This window comes from Mesoplodon bidens (genome assembly GCF_964165515.1).
Source record: "Mesoplodon bidens genome assembly, chromosome: 1".
In the NCBI taxonomy this organism is placed as follows: Eukaryota; Metazoa; Chordata; class Mammalia; order Artiodactyla; family Ziphiidae; genus Mesoplodon; species Mesoplodon bidens.
In genome coordinates this window covers 3,394,862-3,413,188 of record NC_138176.1, presented here as the reverse complement: position 1 = coordinate 3,413,188, position 18,327 = coordinate 3,394,862, and the positions used below count along the sequence as shown (strand labels likewise).

Below are 18,327 nucleotides of genomic sequence, written 5' to 3'. Positions count from 1 at the left end.
TGAACTGGACGTTATGTTGGAAAACTTTCTCCATGATTTGCTCTTAAGAGTGACGTGGCGCCTGAGGCGCTTCCCAGGGGCGGTGCTGACTACACGGGGGGCCTGGGGTCCCTCACGTGGCTGGGACCTGGGCTCCGCCTCACCTCGCCGTGGGCTTGGGCTCAGAATTCCTAGCTGTGGGCAGTGTCCCTTCATGAGACCAGTGGTTCTAACTGGGGGCGATTTTGCACCCCCCAGCCCGGGACGTTTGTCACCGGAGACGTGTCTGGTTGTCACAGCCGAGGAGGTGCTGCATCCAGTGGGTGAGGACAGGGGTGCAGGTAGACGTCCCACAGCACATGGGCCACCCTGCCGCAGGTCTGTCCCCAGTGTCAGCAGTGCCACGCCGGCACCATTCACGGAGCCTCTGAAGAACGTTTTTGGGTTTTTTTTTTTTGGCCTGAGGTCTTTTTTTTTGTTTAAATCGACACACAGTTGATTTACAATATTATATTAATTTCAGGTGTACAGCATAGCAATTCAGTCCTTTCACAGACTATACTCCATTGCAAGTCATTACTGGATAAGGGCTGTGAACAGCTTGTTTAAAGCCCGGCTGGTTCCCGTCAGCCCCTGCATCTTGCTCACTACCTACCCTGTTGTCATCAGTGGCTTCCTGTGCCCTCGCGCAGGATTCCCGTGGGGCTCCCTCGGTCTCCTTCCTTTCCTAATCCCCCCTCCCCCGCCCAGCAGCGTGTCCCAGTGTGGCGGGTGGGTTTTCTGGGAATCCCCTGCCCCTCCGTTCCCTCTTCAGCAACCCACTGAGGGCGGGTGAATCTCGGAGCATCCGGGTGGCACCGGGTCTCCCCCTCACTGCTTCCTGGACATCCAGCCCCGGTCGTCACGCTGCTCCAAGGGCCTCGGCCGGCCCTGCCCTGCTCTCACTCATCTGCTGGACTCACCATCTCTGGAACTCCGTGCTCCTGTTTTCTTTTCCTTGTGTCTTTGCACACCCTTTCGCTTCCACTCACAAATACCTTCTTAATCGACCCCTTCCGAACTCCTACCCGTCCTTCAAAGCTCTCCTCCCGTAAAGATTTTCTTGGTCCTTGAACTTGTTGTGTTAGTTTGTGCTGTACAACAAAGTGAATCAGGTATACGTATACATATATCCACTCTTTTTTAGATTCTCTTCCAGCCTCACATGCTGTGTCTTCACTTTGTTGTGTTTGCTGGTGTTTTGATTGTGTTAGTTACCTGGCAGATGGAGAACCCTTTAAGGCCCCGGAAGTAAATATGGATCTGCTTTCAGTACATTTTATCTGTTAAGTTTCAGCAGCCAGGAAACAGCCTAAAGCTTGTCTTTTTATTCCACCACAGGTTTTAGGGTTTGAATCAGAGATAAGACGTTTACTAAACGGCCGGGTTCTAGGTGGTATGTTACATCCTTTGTAGGGTGGTGACACCTCCTGTGCAGTTTTTGTTCTGGGGGAGTCTGCAGTTTCCTCTTTCACCAACTTGTCTTTCTGCCCCAGGAGAGGCCCCCTGCTTCTCGGGGGCCGCGGGGAGCCTGGTAGCATTGAGCTTGTCTCTCTTCCCGGCGCCTGGTCACAGCCGTTTCCTCAGGACTGATTACCTCAGGGGTGGGGTTAGACACCTTGTAGGCGAAAACCCTCTTCCAGGTGACTCACCCCCGTTCAGTCCACCCCACCTTGCCTGCTTGGAGACCATCGATTTCAGGTGAGGAGGTGGGGGAAGCGTCTGCATGGCCTTTAGAGGGTCTGGAGGGGACGGTCAAGCTGAGAGGTTCCCAGAGGGAGGGGGTGGGAGAGAGGTGTTGTGAGGTCTGGAAAGGTAGAACAGGGGTGAGAGGACGCCAGGTGATCTCTCCGTAAATCATGGTGCTTACCGGGAGGTGAGCAGTACGGGTCTTATGCTCTAGAAGGAGAAGGTCCAGTGGGTGCCGACCTCTCTCTTGGAAAACCAGATTAAATAGACGTCTCCGGCCAGACGGCTCATCTGATTGAAGAAAAGCAAAGGTAACATTTCCTGTCACAAGGAGTGTGTGTGGATATTTCTAGTTATGTATTTCAAGGAACTAATCGGTACAGTGAAATTCTGTGACATCAGATTGTTTGTCCGGTTATTTCAGGAGAGTCGCTCGGGCAGGCTTTGGTTTGCGGAGGGAGGTGTGCGACTCCCACGTGAAGCCAGAACTCTTGTCTGCCACTCGGCTTTAGGAGGGTTCTGTTTGCTTTTTCCTTTGGGGTTGAAACTTTTGCCTTTCCTGTATGAGATGTTTATCGTCGCTACCCCAAAATGTCTGGAATAGATATTGCCTTAAGCTGTGGGATAAAGTTTATTCTCACAACGGTTTAATTTTTCGTGTGTCTGCATGGTGTGTATGCTCTTGTTCACGGGGTACGCGTGGCGGATCCTGCCCCGTGAGACCAACGTGCAAAATCGCATCTTCCACGCACATCGTGTACCAGGCACTGCGCACACCTAGGACTCCCATCCTCATTTTTGTTGCCTCTTTCTCTTTTTGTTTGCCTGGTACATTTATATTTCTTTGTACTTTTGTGTTATTATTTCTGTACAAAAAGTTGTGTGTCACCAAGTAGAAAAAATTTTACAGTAATAGTTAATTATTTTAGTTCCAAGTTGTTTAAAATTGACAGAATTACTAAATCTTCAGCTCAATTCCACTGTAGAATGATTTAGAGACAGTGTGATTGCTGTTACGTTTTCTAGTTGATCCAGAGGTGACTTTAGACATGTAACTCTGCTCTGAAAGACAGTCTGTTTCTCTAATTCTTATCTGTTTGGCTTTTCCTCAGTTATGTATGATTCTGGGATGTAAAGTCTGCTTGGTTCATTGAAATCTATACGTGTAATACTTAAAATGTTTTTAAAATAGAAAAAAAGCTTTTTCTGTCTACCAGCTTTTGATAAAAGTGTGACACTGAAAAGTTACTGCAGAGCAGCAGTTGAGAGGAAGAGGAGCAGAGGGTGTGTGTGCGCCCCAGACTGGGCGCCGTTCCCGGGGGGGGTGGACAGTACCCTTGGGTGCAGGGCTGGAAGGGAGCTAGAGCCCGTGCAGGCCCCCCAGTGCACGCAGAGGGCTCCCCCGCACGCACGCCCCGGTGTGGCCGGGAGACAGCCCAGGCAGCTGCCCTCAGTGGTTCTGCCCAGGGAGACCCCTTTTCCATCTCCTTGGAAGACCACAGGTGACCAAACCAGCGGCTGCCAAGTGGGGTCAGCCCAGAAAAGGAAATCTGGATGTTATGTGCCACGGTAAATGATTCCTTGGTGAATATTTATTGGATATTTCTTAGAGGCTAAAATATAATACAGTTGTCAAAAATGTGGCCTTGTGGGAAACTACACATCTCAGGGAAAACGCTAAAACTGAAGTGTGAGGATGAGTGATACATTGCAAGAGGTACAAATTCTGTCATTCTCCGCAGTGCCCGTCTCAGTAGCATGAGTTGGTGGGTGCTGGCTCCCGGGGCAGGGGCACCTCCCCGGTGCCTCTCACATCCGGAACCCTCTGCCAGGCATGGGGTGGCCGTAGAAACTGGGGGGTGCGGGGTGCTGGAGCTTACTGCATCGCTGTGGGGCAGCCAGGGTGGCCCTGAGGGTGCTGCAGGACCCTGGTGCTGGTGGCCGCGTGAGGGCCTGGAGGTGCCCTGTGGAGAAGCATCCCAGCTGATGAAAATGTGGCGGGCACCATGTATGTTGGGGAGGACACTAGAATTGATGTGTGAGAATGGGTGAAATAGTGGGTATATTGGAAACATGGCCAACAGATCTCCAGCTCTGTCATGAATCATAGACTTGCTGGTTATTTCAGTTAGTTTAGTCATTTTATTGATCTGTATCTCAAATGAGCCAGGGAAGAATTTGAGGAGGTTTACAGACATATAGATAATTTTAAAAATGAAAAACATGTAAGATATAGATGAAGGAATTAGGCACAGGAAATAAGGGCAGGGAAATAAATAAAGCTGGTATTCCGAACAAGTGGCACACCTTTTCTATAAAATGGCTCAACACGGGCCGGGAATTAAGCAGTGAGCTTCTTAGTGGCCAGAGCAATGATGGGATCCAAATTAATTGCTGTTAAGCATCACTTAGGTTTTGACTTGACTGTTTTAAGAAAACCACGTGCACCTGGCTGTTTTTGAGAGCGAGATGGAGACCTTCTCCAGAGATCTTTGGGGCTCAGCCTGAACAAAGAGCAGCAGACGTGGTTAGTGGGAGGCTTGGCGCCCCCGGAGATGGGACGAGACACCGTTTGCACGGTTCTAGAGCTGCCTGCAGCATTGGCACCACCCGGGAGCTGGTTCAAGCAGCACCCGGGCCTGCCCCCGCCTCCCGGGTCAGCGTCTGCATCCCCCAGGCCCTGCGACTGGCTGCCCCACAAGGATGGGGTTCGTGGGGTGAATTCCTCCCCAGGGCTGCCTCTCTTTGTGGCATTTGGGTCTGGCTGTTGTCAGGTCAGGGATTTAAAGCGGGCTCTGTCCTGGGTGTGTGGCTGGTGAGAGAGGGCAGCAAACTTGATTTACTTGAGTGTCTGCTCTGCAGAGACAGTGTGCCAGGGCCTCGGGGGCGGCAGGAAGGAAGAAGGCCTCCATTCTGCCTGACAGACCTCCAGAGTGAGGGCAGCCAGGTGTCGGCAGCCACCCCCAAATTCCACTCACTGGGGCCGTCATTTGCTCAGCTGTCACAGTTTCACAGGTTTATGGGTTGCCTGTAGCGATGCTTATGAATGTTTTCTTTGTATCAACTTAGTTCTAATGTAAACACCTGCTTCTGCCTTGTCCTAAGGAATTCCAGTGAAGACAAGTGTTTGATACATATTCATTTTATTTTTTCGGTTACATGTTAATTTAATCCATAATTCATAAACTCGTATCTAAACCAATCTCACCCTGTTCAGCACTCTAGTCAGACAGCCCCATCAGTTACCTGTTCCATGGGGCTCTGGAAAAGTCACTTTCATGTCTTTAGCCTTGTGTTTTTCATCAGAGAAATGGATACGCCTAATTCACAGGGCTCTTGTAAAGATTAGACAAGAAGCATACAGAGAGCCTGGCACACAGGAAATGCAGGAATGATCAGGAAATGACTCGTCCTGTTATTAGATTGAGTTGTGGGTTAGTAATGCAAAAAAAAAAAACAAACTTGAATTATAGTCTGTACACTGCTCAGTGTCCTAAATGGAAGAAGCATGTTTGATAACTTTTATAACAAGCGTTGGCGAGACGGTGGAGAAGTTGGAACCCTTGTGCGTTCATTGTTGGTGGGATTGTACCGGGGCAGCTGCTGTGGAGAACAGTATGGTGGCTCCTCAGAAAGTTAAACACAGAATTCCCATGTGATCCAGCAGTCCCGCTCCTAGGCATAGACCCCAAAGAACTGAAAGCAAGGACTCGAACTGTTATTTGTACACCGGTGTTCATAGCAGCATCATTCAGAATAGTCACACATTGGAAACGACCCAGATGTCCGTCAAGGAATGAACAGATAAACCTCAGAATACGGTCCATCCATACAATGGAATGTTACTCAGCCTTAAAAGGGAAGGGAAGTCTGGCACAGGGTACGGCATGGATGAAGCGTTTAGACATTATGCTCAGTGAAACAAGCCAGATACAACAGGACAAGTACTGTGTGATTCCGCCTGTATGAGGCGCCTACAGTAGTCAGATTCACAGAGATGAAAGTGTGGTGGTTTCCAGGGGCTGGGGGAGAGGGGAGGGGACGTGGGGTTGAGTGGGTACAGAGTTTCTGTTGCAGGTGATAAGAAAGTTTTGCGTCCATAGTGGTGATGGTCACACAACATTGTGAATGTATTTGATGGCACTGAATTGTACACTTACAAACATCAAATGCTCAATATGTGTATTCTACCACAATGAAAAGAAGTACATGTGGTAACTTTTAAACAGAAGGAACTTTTGGGATACTGTGTCTATCACACCTGGTCACAGGCTCAGTGTGCTGCCCAGGTCTCCTGGACCCACACCTTGGACACCATCCCTGGGCAGGAGGGAGGGCAGGCACCACCCAGAGCATTGCTGTCCCTGTGGGTGGGGGAGGTGGGTCTTCAGGTGGGCTCTTCTTCGGACCTTCGGGGACCGCAAAAGCAACTCCAGAAACTGTCCCAGCCTTGGTGTTCCGTTTAGGAAAAAAAAATGAGAAATAACATGACCTTGTAAAGGACATCATAAAACAAGGGAATGTGACTATCAGTGTTTCCATCAGGATGCTTGTCATCACCCCAACGAATAAGTTTGTGTGTCGTCTTCTTCTGGACGGGGAGCTTCCCAGCCCCACCGGCTCTTACCTTGTGTCCTCTTTGCAGTTAGTGTGTTCCAAATCTTGTGAATAGTCTTCTAGAAAGGGAGAAAATGGCAGTATCTTTAAAACATCTTCGTTAAACGTTAGTTTGCATGCTAATAGATAAGGTTCTTAGCATTTAAAGGAGTCATTAATTATCAAAGCGTTTTTTATTCTTTTACAGCCTGGATTTTTCTTCTAATTCAAGTTACCCTTGAAATTAACTGGCAGATCGATAAGATTTTCATCTGTGAATACTATCTGAACAATTCAGTCTGTTGTCATTTAGATAAAATGTATCAGCTAAGTTCTGTAGCACGAAGTTTTACATTTCTGCTAGTTTTTGAAATATACTGTAGAGGTTTTCCTCATGGTAGTGGGAACATATGAGAGAGAGATGATTACATCAATCAATTATTTGAACAAAGATTGGGTATAGCTTACATATGATTTTGTAATAATCCCTATTTCCAAGGAAAAATATTTGCACAATACTTAGTCACTGTGTCATTTGTAGATAAATTGGTTATGAGTTGGTCTTTGTTTTTATTGAAACATAGATTCTGTGTGTAAATGTGGATTTTATGTATATCTTCTCCATGTGTATGACAAGTGTCTGAAATCAGACAACTTGAGCAAAAATGATTTTTCTATATTAATCATTGAATTTCCTTTGAACCTGGTTTGATCCCATGCCTTCATCCTCTTTTGCCTCCAGTGAGCAGAGCCCAGTAGCCAGAGACAGTCTCGTCCTGCCCCTGTCCTGTGCGGCCCGGAATTGCCTGAGCCGGGTCAGCTACTGGGGTGCCGTCTGACCCTAACCTGTCCCCAGCCCGCTGACACTGCCTGGCCCGGGGACAGACGGGGTTGGATCTTTGCTGGGAGATGGGGAGGGGGGATAACTGAGGACCAGAGGGATACAGGGGGCTCAGAGGCTTGGCTGTGCTATGGCCCGTCGTCCTTTCTGGGAGGACACGTGTGCAGGGCGGACGCGTGTGCAGGGCGGACGCGTGTGCAGGGCGGGTGCGTGCGCAGGGCAGACGCGCGCGCAGGGCGGATGCGAAGCCCACGCTGCTGCCACAACCACGCGTTGAAGCCCAGGCGGGAGGGTCATGGGGGTCCCGATGCCCCGTGTGGGCGCTGAGAGCTCACAGTACAGCCAGGAGATGGTTCCACGTGGGTGAGATGTGTGTTGCAGAGGGGAAAGGATGGGGGCTTGAGGGCCTGTTACCACATTGCTGTCGTTGGCCCCGGAGCTGAGGCTGAGGAGGCGTCTCCAAGAGGACCACATGCTTCTTTGGATGAACCGTGCAGACGGCCTGCAGTGCGGGCGGGAGAGAACTCTTGTTACTGTACAGCTCTGTGGGAAGGCGAGTCCTTAAGGTGGCTGGTTAAGAGGGAAGTTGGTGCTTTAGTAACAAGTACAGCTCCCCAGATAGGGCTTCATTTGTGGGTGAGAGAGCAGGACTGATTGTGTGTGCAGGCTCTGGATCTGGCTCGGTGATGTGTACCCTCCAGCCTGGCCAGCATTTAAGCCAGAAGTTCGAGACCTTGACATCTTGAACCATTGTGTGAGCAGTTCGACATCAAAGGGTAAAAATTCAGTGTAAGAGTGGGTGAAAGCAGGTGTATCCTGCAGGACCTTTCTCTGTGAAGTAGTCACCTGTGCTGACCGGAGGGGCCTCTAAACGACAGATACGTCTGTCTTCCAAATAGAAGCTTGAATGTCCCACTACCGAGAAATCCATAGTAAGTGAAAAGAGCAAAGCAGATGTTCCTTGACGGGTCTTTCTTCTTTCCTTTCCTTTCCTTTCATTCGTGAGTGACGGTCGTCAGGGACAGAATCTATTCCTGATGGTCCCAGCCGCGTTCCTGGATTGTAATGAGGGTGAAGAAGTGACTTCCTTGGTACTTACTCACTTTCTTCCCTTTTGGAAACTCAACCAGATTTTCACTCTTATTTTGATGGGTCACTAAAATGATATACACCGCTAGCAAAGACGGAAGTAGGCCATCCGCGACCGTGGAGACCTTTGAGGATTTACAAAGCATCAAATGTAGACAACAGCTATTGGAGCACATGGGGGTTGGAACCTTTGACGGTTGAACCCCGAGTGGGGTTGGCAGCCAGACTTCAGCTGGTGCTCATTCGCTGGTCGCCTTTCTGGTACGACCCACACACCTCCCACTTAAGGTTCATGAGGGGAGCGGCTCGCTCCCGCGCCACCCTCATGCCTGCTTCGCCTTAACGGGCAGTGCCGCCCCGGGACACTGCCCCGTCTCTGCCTCTCCTGGCTTCTGGGCCACAGAGGCCTCTTGAGCATGTCTTTGGGTGTCCTCGGCGCTGTTTTGGTAGGTGTGTGTGGGCTCCGTCCGTTATTTCTCTACTGTGGGCGGGCGTTGTGAGGTACGTGGGACCCTGCAAAGCCAGACGCCCAGCCTCAGAAAGGGCTCTCAGGCTCTTGTCGTGACCTTGCTCAGCTGTCTGTTCAGCGGCCGCCCGCTGCCCAGTGACACTGCTGCCTTGCCTTGTGATGACACCCAGCTGCTCCCACACCTTCCTCTACCTCATTTTACCTTTTGGGCTGCTAAGTGCCTGGCCACCACGTTGCTCTCCAGTTCACACGAGAGAGACAGGGACAGCAGGCGCTGGCACGCACCCACGGACGGAGGTGGTCTGGCTGCCCCGCAGGCTGGCGGCCTGGGGTTGACTTCCCAAGGGGCCGTGAGTAGCGCTGCCTGACCCTCGGGCGGCCCCAACGGTCGTCGGGCCGCACGGTGTCCCCATCACAGAGGAGGAGACGGGGCCGGAGAGGTCGCGCGTGCGGAAGGTCACCAAGAGCCGCTCTGCTTTGCTCTCTGCAGGCCCAGCTCTGTCCCACCGGTCCCCTGGGGAAGGCGTGTTCCCCAATCTAACTTAAGCACCGCAGCCTGGGACGGATGCCGAGTGGGGATCTCCCTTCAGGTTTCCCACAAAGTTCTTCTCCAGCTTCCTAATAGGATGCATTGTTTCTGTCACCTACAGTGAGGATGGGACCCTGTTAGGAGGATGCTGTAGCAGATGGAGCGTGATTCTGGCACATTCCCGCCTGCCTATGGGGTGACGTCTGACGTCTCCGTGGCTTCAGCCCCGAGCACCCCGTTGGAGGGAGGGCCCACTCCACCCTTGTGGCTGCAGCAGGTTTCCTGTGCCAAGTCATCAGGCTGGAGACCACCGCGGCCACACGGTGTGACCTGGGGCAGCCCCTGGGCGCCACCCCTGGGCGTGGCTCACCTACCATCTTCCTTTTGAAAGCGTTCCACTCTGTTTACTTCTTAACGGATGAAATATGTAAAGATATTTTCTAAATTTTAAAATACCAAACACACATGGAAAAAAGGCCAAGCATGTATCATATCAGCTTGCGTGCTTTGTTGAGGATCATAGCTTGGCGTGGTCTGTTCTGCAGGGAGATCCTGCCTGATTCTTTTTATCCTGTTACTGACTGTCGGGATGCTCCACCTGAGGCCGTGCTGACTGACAGGTCACTATGATGTCATCTTTCTGTAAGCCCTGGCCTGCTATAAATTATGTTTTAAATGTTGTAATTAAGATTTTGAGACTACTGAACTGTCTTTGAGGGGAAGAACCTGTCCCCTTCTCCAGAGAGATAATTAATTCTTAGAGTATATGGTTTTTTGAAGAATTTACTGTAAGATAAAAGACTGGTATTTCATTCTTGCATTTATTAGTATTTAATCAAATGGAAAGTGCACTTTTGGTCTGGAAATCTTGGCTTCAGCCACAGGATTAGACTGAATTATTGTTTGAAGAGTAAAAGGTATAGAATTATATGTTCAAGTTATCAAGCCACTGATAGGTTTTGGGCATAATGTAGCTAATTTAGAACATAAAATTTCTTGCCTTGGGTTAATGGTTCAGAAGCGGCGCACATGTCAGTGGCTGCTTGGCCTTGTGGTGGGGATGGCATCTGTCCCTCCAGGAGCCTTGTGCCATCAAGGCTGGCTCGTTCCTGGCCGCCGGAGCGTATCTGGAACACAAGCCTCTTCCATTTTGGGATACAAGTCATCAATCACACCGTGCTTCTCACCCGAGAATCCTTTACCGCAGAAATAGAGTGCAGCTGATTCTTTATTAGGTATAAAGGGGACCTAATTCTGTGGTCCTTAGTGGTGGCCAGGCTTAGCACTCCTGCAGACTAGTGGCTGGTCTTTCTAAGCCAGTACGTAAGAAATTCCAGAAGACTTTGGTAACCACATCTTGCTTGAGGTTGCGGTGTCAAAGACGAGCGGGTGAGCATGTGGGAATCAGCGTGGTCTTGTGATTTGTTCGTTAGGTGGGAGAGAAGGACCCAACAGCACCAAACCTGGGACAGGCTGATAATCACTTAACGTGCATTGAGGTCAGGAGGTGGCAAACTTTTCCTGAAATGGACTGGATGGTAAATAGTTCTGGCTTTGCAGGCTGTGTGGTCTCGTCACAACTACAGCTGACCCTTGAACAACATCGGGGTTAGGGGCACCAAGCCCCCTTCCCCCTGCACCCAGTTGAAAATCTGGGCACAACTTATGGTCAGCCCTCCGTATTTGTGGTTCTGTGTCTGCGGATTCAACCAACCAGCTGAGGGTCGTGTAGTCCTGTAGCATTTACTGTTGGAAAATAATCCGCGTATAAGTGGACTCTGATGGTTCAAACCTGTGTTTTTCAAGGGTCAGCTGTACTCACGAGAACTGCCGTCGACAATACAGAATGAGCCTGGCTACGTTTTAGTGAAACTGTATTTATAGACTCTGAAATTTGAATTTCCTATCACATGTACGAAATTCGTATCACATTTCGTAACACATGTCATGAAGTGTTTTTCTTTGGACTTCTTCCAACCATTTAAAAATGTCCTGCATCCCACCAGCCCCTGATCATTGTCAGGTGCTCAGGTACCCAGGCTCTTCACCCACACGTGTCCCTCCTCTTCACTCTCAGCGCTTCTTGCCCTTGAGCACCTTGCTGAATTTGCAGACTACACCCAGGGAAATACTGATGAAGCTGCGAGGGGAGGAACAGGTTGCATCTGGGCCAGTGGATCCTGGCAGCCCCCTTGCTTCCGGCAGGGACATTTCTGTAGGCCTCCCCGAAAGCCACGGTTGATTCCCATTCCAGGTGTGGGGATGCCTTCCTGGCCATTTGCCGGAGCCCTCTCTGAGGATTTCGGTGGAGCCTGTTATGGAATCTGGATCTAACTGTACTCACTGTGCTGTATGAATCAGTGCAGACAGGGATTGGGGTATTGAACCTGGAGACGGCATTATAGTGAGTCCCCCTAGTAAGCTAATTATGTCACCGACACAGAAAGCACACGTTTTTAACGTAGACGTTCCATGCGTACACAGGTGGAAATCTTTATTAACTGGGACTTCTTTCTCATGGCTTGATTGCAGACAAGCCTGTGATACTTTGATACTCCAGGGCTCTTCTGGGGTGAGGAGAAGTTTGAATCCCATCTTGCTGTCAGAGGGAGAAGTGTGAGAGCTTTTCACTTCGCCACCGACCCTGCTCGTCCAGGAAGTGGGCTCTCCTTCAGCTCTGCGGCGACCGCGGCCGGGGGCCCATCCTGTCCTGCTCCGCAGCGGGCGTCTCTTGGCTTTGGCTGCCCTGCCAAATTGAAAAGGGTGTTTCTCTCAGATCTTCCCACCTGTTCTCCCACGTTACTGATTCTCTAAGAAAGCTAAACTGTGCCCAGCTGTAGAGGTGGTTAAAGAATGAGGTGGTTTTCTGCCATGACATATTGAAGCTGAAGCTTCCCAAGGCACGGCAGTTTTAAGAACTGACACTGCGTTGTGAGCACCAGCATACCGCCCTGTCTCCCGCGCCACGGCAGGCTGTCAGCGAGCAGCCCCGGACTGAGTCGGCGCCTCAAGTGCGGGAACGCTCGCAGGCTGTGAGGCGGTGCTGTGGGCAGCGTGGGCTCGGCACCCGCCCCGTCCGACCCCCAGACGGATACTTCGGTCAGTGATGGTCACACAGGCAGTTCTAACGGGGAGTTAAAAGTGAGGGGAAACGTGGCATGTTGCATCATTTTTCCTTCACGGTAGATCATTCTCGGTCCTCACTGAAGTTCAGGATGCCAAGGGTGACACGGGGACACTCTGAGATGGGGGGAGGCAGGGGCTCGGGTGTCAGCCTGCTGGCCAGGCCCTGCGCCGCGGGGCTGGGCTCTGTGCGGGGGGGCACGGGGTGCCCACGGGACTCCGGCTTCCCTGCGCCGTGGACTTGGCCTCTCTCCGCATGCTGTCTGGACCTCCGAGGGGCGTCTAAGCGTAGAAGCGCCGGGGCGCGCCCTCGGGATTCACCCAGCAGACCCAGGCCCGGCGGCTTGGCGCGCGGGGAGCTGCGCTGGGGCTTTTCAGCCACGGGTTCGGGGGCCTGTGCGCATCCTGGGGCGGCCGCGGCCAGGTGTCCGCACACGCTGCCCTGGAGGCCGGTTTCGTGGGGCCTCACACCCCTGGGGGCGCTCGTCCTCCCCCCGCCCTCCCCGCCGGGGGCGCCGCTCACACCTCAGGTGCCCGCAGGGGTCGGGGGGCGCCTGGGGCCGCGGGAACGGGACCGCACAGGGTCAGCTGCAGCCGAGACCCCGGCGGTGCCGGAGCTCCGAGGCCTCAGGCCGCCTCCCTTCCCCCTTTGCGGGGACCGGCGGCGCCGGCGGGGGTGCGAGCTGGCCAGACTCCGTAGGACCGCGTTGGGCCCTGAGGACCGGACAGCAGGCTGGGCCGGGACGAGGTGACCTGTGATGCGCGCGCCCCCCACCTGGCGCTTGATGCCCCCCCACCGCCCCCGTACGGGCTCCTCGCTGTGCTCAGAGGCCCCGGCGGTTTGATGGAGGAGAAGCAGGTAGGAGGGGCTGTTCTGCCGAATTAAGGTTTCTTGGCTGCTTTTCCAAATCCTGCTGAGACGGCTGAGGATGCAAAGTTCTCATTCTGCCTCTGATTGTGGGCTCCTTGTCGGAGGTCTGGGCTTCATTCGTTTCTGTAACCTGCTTCCTGTCATCGTTGGTGCATCTGGTCTTCCGGCTGGTGACACATTTGCTGTTAAAGAACAGTTCTTCCTTCGCTGAGTACTCAGACGTTCCCTGTGCATTTCCGGGAGAGGAGTAAGCGGCGTCAGCGGCGCAAACAGCGCCTGAGAGCGGGGCTTCTCCCGTCCTCCACCAAAGGGCAGGGGGCAGAGCGGGCAGTGACTGGTGCTCCCGGGGCCTGGGAGCCCGGCAAGTGGGAAACCTATGAACAAACTTGTGCTTTTCCTGTTTCATGCTCATTTTGGTGTAAAACTTTTCTTCCTTGAAATTAATTAGCCGGGGCGGTGTACAGCGTTTCACCTGTGGCTTCACGTGCGTGGGCTCCACAGTGCACCTCGAGCACACACACTCAGGTCGGAGCTTGCTTTGACACCGGTGTCTCATTTCATGGAGAGTTTTTGTAGACTTGACTCTGGTCTGCAGCGCCGTGGTTAGTAGGGGAACTTTTTTCTTATTTTGAAGAAATAAGTGATAGTTACTAAGAAACTTCTAAGAGAAGACCTTTATGGGTCTTACTGTAGAGTGTTCTGGCGCGTTCTGGTGTCATGCACCAGTTTTTGGCAAGACCCAGAGCTATTTTAGCTATAAACTGTTGGAATGGATATGGGAATGGTAGTTACCACCTTGGTGTTGTACCTGGAAATATTTTTCAAACATGCTTGGAGTTCCAAGAGATTTCTGGAGCAATTTGTTAAACTGTACACATGTAAGTTTGATGCACTTTTCTCTGTGTGGGATCTCTTTTACCCACACAGACTTATGTGGGTTTGTATTCTGGCTGCTCCCTAATTTCTGTGTAGTTGCACAGGTTCAAAACAGCCTTTGAGCTTCAGAATAGAAAAGCAGTTAAACCTTCCTGCATGGCTCATACCTTAGTTTGATAACATGAACAAAAATGAAAAGTTTGGAAAGGAAAACTGAGTTTTAAGTATAGTCTTTAAATGGAGACAGTACCTGTTTTTATCTAGAAATGGTTGTTTTAAAGACCAGTGAAAGAATTTCCTTAGATGCCCCTCTAACATGGTGGCTCTGATTGGTAGGCATTTTCACGGCTGTTTTATAAGGTGCTGCTCGGAGCTAGTTGTTTAGGCGACCGGTGAACGCTGAGCGCTTTAACAGGATGCACGTGCGTGTGGTGCTGCGTTGGCCGTTCTCCGCGTTGGCCCTGACTCCCCTGCCTTTGTTGTGATGGGTATTCTTCAGGACCAGAGCGTCGTTAATCAGGAAGGTGCTCACAGATCCCACGTCCTGGAAGTCTGTGTGTAAGCTCAGAACGGGCAGAGCACAGTATTTATGGGATCCCTGTAGAAGCAGTTTTTAACTTGGAAGCCTAGTTGTGACACTGTAATGCAGAGTTTCTTCTCCCTTTGTGTGTGCACGTAGCTGGGTTCACTGAAATTTAGCAGCAAACAAGGAGAATCATTTCCCTTCCATGTCAGGGCCGTAACAGAAGGCTTTGGAATGGTTCTTTTTTAAATTAGTAAACTTTATTTTTTAGAGCAGTTTTAGGTTCACAGCCAAGTTAGAACAGCAGTTTTAGGTTCACAGCAGAGTTATTACACAGAGAGTTCCCATATACCTCCTGCCCCCCAATGTGTGCCCCTCCCCGCTGCCAACATCCCCTACCAGAAGGAGGGAAACCTTTGTTCGTTGTTTACATCAGGTTCACTCTTGGTGGTGCACTCTCCATGGGTTTTGACAAATGTATAATGTCATGTACCCACCACCGCCATATCCCACGAATAGTTGTCCTACCCTGAGAATCCTCTGTGCCCTAGGTATTCATCCCTCGCTCCCGCCAAGCCTGGTAACCACTGATTTTTTTTTTTTTTTACTGTCTCCATATAATTGGAATCAGAGAGTACATAGCCTTTTCAGATTGGCTTCTTTCTTTTAGTAATATGCATTTAAGTTTCTTATATGTCTTTTCATGACTTGATACCTCAGTTCTTTTTAGCAATGAATTAATACTCCATTGTCTGGATGTGCTGCAGTTTATTTAGCTATTCACCTAGTGAAGGACATGTTGATTGCTTCCAAGTTTTAGCTATTGGGAATACAGCTCCCATAAACATCCATTTGCAGGTTTTTGTGTAGACGTGATGTTTTTGCACAACTTTTGGATCCATTCTAAGTTTGATATACCAGATGGCAGTGCCCGTATTTTGTTTGGCAAAGTCATTTCAACCAGTTGAACCTTTCTTGGTTGTTAGGGCATAATAAACTGAGGCATACTTACAGCTGCCCTTTGTTGAATGTGACCTGGTGAAATTCCACTGGGGAGACCCTGGCCTAGTGGCAGTGGGAGCCGGGTCTCAGCCACCGGCCTTGCCTTCTCCCCAGCATTTTCCTTCTTGACTTTTACACCTGGTGGGGATCAATCCCATCCACTTTCTTCTCCCAGCCTCTCTTTGCCAGGTTAATTAAGAGGTGATAGGTGTGAAGTGTTTTCTCTCTTCTAGGGCTTTGACACATGTGTTTTTTCTAATGAGAATAATCCCTGATACCTGATCCTTAGGTGGGCTGATGTTGAGTAATGAGGACAAGGGTGCTTCCCTGATGCTTTTTTCTTATTCTCTGTTCAGCAGGGTGATCGTAAAACTAGTTTTCATTTCACGATGACTTTGTTGATGTCAGGAGGAGCCGGAGGTAGGTTGCTCCCCTTGATCAGTGCGCATGGCGCCAGCGAGCTTGCACTTCACACACGCAGCTGATGGCAACACGGAGGTGCCCGAGATGGGGCCGCCGTGGGGGAGGCCTGAGCTCAGCTGTGGGCCACATGCCGTTGACCTTGGGGAGATAACAGTAGCAAACATCTGGGCACCTTGTTTGTACACTGCTTGTAAGAAAGCAGACGATTTCTTTTTTTAGCCCCTTTCTGGTCATTTTTCATTGCCTAGGATACCGATACTAGAGATGGTTAAAAGTGCAAGGAGCAGGACTGTGAAGACGGTTCCGGAAGGACAGGTTTTAGACAGGCATGGCCAGCCTGGAAAACTACAAGCAAAGGAGAAAGAAGACAGTTTGTTTCTGGGTTTCTTGCTTTTGGTATAGTGGGAACCCGGCCCCTGGCGCCAACCGCTTAATTCAGAACATTAAACACCATTCATGTTAAAAGAGAGGTGAAACGGAATTCACTTCACTTTTGCAGAGGTCTCCAAATAGCCATGAAAAATCGATTTTTTTTTCCTGCCACTTTGTGGCTTCAGGTGGCTGCCACGGAGATGATACAGGGAGCTGGGTCTGCCAGGCTGCCAGGCTGGGGGGGCACAGGGTGTGTGCTTCATGAGAGTGGGAAATGGGGAGCCTGGCTGTTTAATCTGTGTCCTAAATGCGGCCGTGGTGCTGTCCCCCAGAAAGCCGTGGGCCCGGTTGTCCCTGCAGCTCGGGGACTCTGCTAAGGAATGTGGTTTCGCACCGTGTAAGCTTGCTCCCTGCTGCTCTCGGGAAATAAAGAGCTGGCTTGTTGCAGCCTCCGCAGGACCCTGTGGGCTAGTTCTAAACTCCCAAACATGTGGGTTTGGCACATTGGAAACTGGTTTGTTGGGCTTTTGACCGTTGGCTTCCTCCCTGTCCTCCGACGGGGCTCCCGAGGCCTCTGCCGCAGGGTGGTCCCGTGGCCTCCAGTTGGCGGCTTCAGGATTGCTGGTTCCAGGACAGCCCCTATTTTACGCAACTGTAAACGTGGTGCTTAGGAGTAATGGATGGTTGGCTTGTAAAACTTTTCCCTCCTCTTTCTGGCTTGGAAACCTGCACGGCATGCTGTTTGCTGGAGCAGATTCTGTTCTTGAGCCCCAGAACCGGTGCAGACATCATAAACCTGTCTTCACGGGTGTGGTTACAGCGCCCCAGACCCAGCACTCCCCTTCTCTGCCCGTGATGTTCTTGGGGTCGTCGGTGCTACCACTTGCCCTCCTGCCCCTGCAGTGGCACTCAGCGCTGCAGCAGCGGCCACAGCGGCGCCTCTCAGACGCGGGTCCTGTCCCTCCTGTGGCCGCTGCCCCCTTCAGTTCACAGACGCCCTGTGCTCCCTCTAGCACCAGGGCCTTAGCAGGTGCAGACCTGCCTGCCAGCGGCACTCCTCTCCTTCATCCTGTCCCCAGAAAACTCCGACTTGCCTTTTTGTGTAGGCACCTCTTCCAGGAAGCCTCAGGTCACCAGACCCCAGCTGCGGGCTCTCGTGAATCCTGGAGTTCTCCTTCTGAGTCCTCACATCAGGTATAATTGAGTGATTCGGATAATTAGCTCATTTATTCAACAGGTATTTACTGAGCACCTATGATGCATTGAGTGCTAGCATATAGCAAAAATCAGTTAGGACAGCCTCAAGTTGAAGAAAACAGGAAATCCTCAGAACACTGGCTTGAAACAAGCAGGGCTTTCTTTTTCTTGCACGAGGAGAAGTCTAGCAACAGACAGCACTGGTGTGGTAGTGGCTCACGGTGTCCGCGCCAGGGGCTCCCCAGTCTCTTGCCTTTGCCTCGTGTTCACCAGATGGCTGCCACAGCTCCAGACATCACATCTGCAGTGTCAGGCAAGGAGGAAAGGGGAGGAGATGGTGCCAGCCACAGAAGAATTTTTCTTTTTTTTAATCAAAACAAGACCTCTCGGCAGACTTCTTACTCATTGGCCAGAGCTGTCATGTAACATTTGCTACTGTATTGGAGCTTACTTTCTAGTGAAGGCGATGCATGGCCAATAAAATAAATCTAGTGTGATCTCATGTGCCATAAGTGCTGTAAAGGAAAGGACAGGAAAGAACGGATAGAGGAGACGGACTGCTTTAGGAAGATTTCTCTGAGACGGTGATGTTTGAGCAGGGTTGTGAGTTAAGTGACAGAGGCCACTGTGCCAGAACGTGAAGGGGAGGCATTTCAAGAAGAGTGAGTGGCAGGTGCAAAGGCCCTGAGGCAAGAGCAACATCTGTGTG

At 51.0% G+C, this 18,327-nt stretch overlaps 1 protein-coding gene across 2 annotated transcripts in view; it reads left to right on the top strand.

Annotated features, from left to right (window-relative positions):
* Positions 1 to 18,327, top strand: part of MGMT (O-6-methylguanine-DNA methyltransferase) — a 302,941-nt gene that overhangs the window by 34,635 nt on the left and 249,979 nt on the right. Inside the window, exon 1 of one of the 2 annotated variants that reach the window (XM_081247245.1) lies at positions 15,982 to 16,046. The exons of the other annotated variant lie outside the window; for it this stretch is intronic. The gene's annotated coding sequence lies outside the window, so the exon portion shown is untranslated. Of the gene's footprint in view, positions 1 to 15,981; positions 16,047 to 18,327 lie in introns of those variants that run through there. 2 annotated transcript variants of the gene reach the window in all.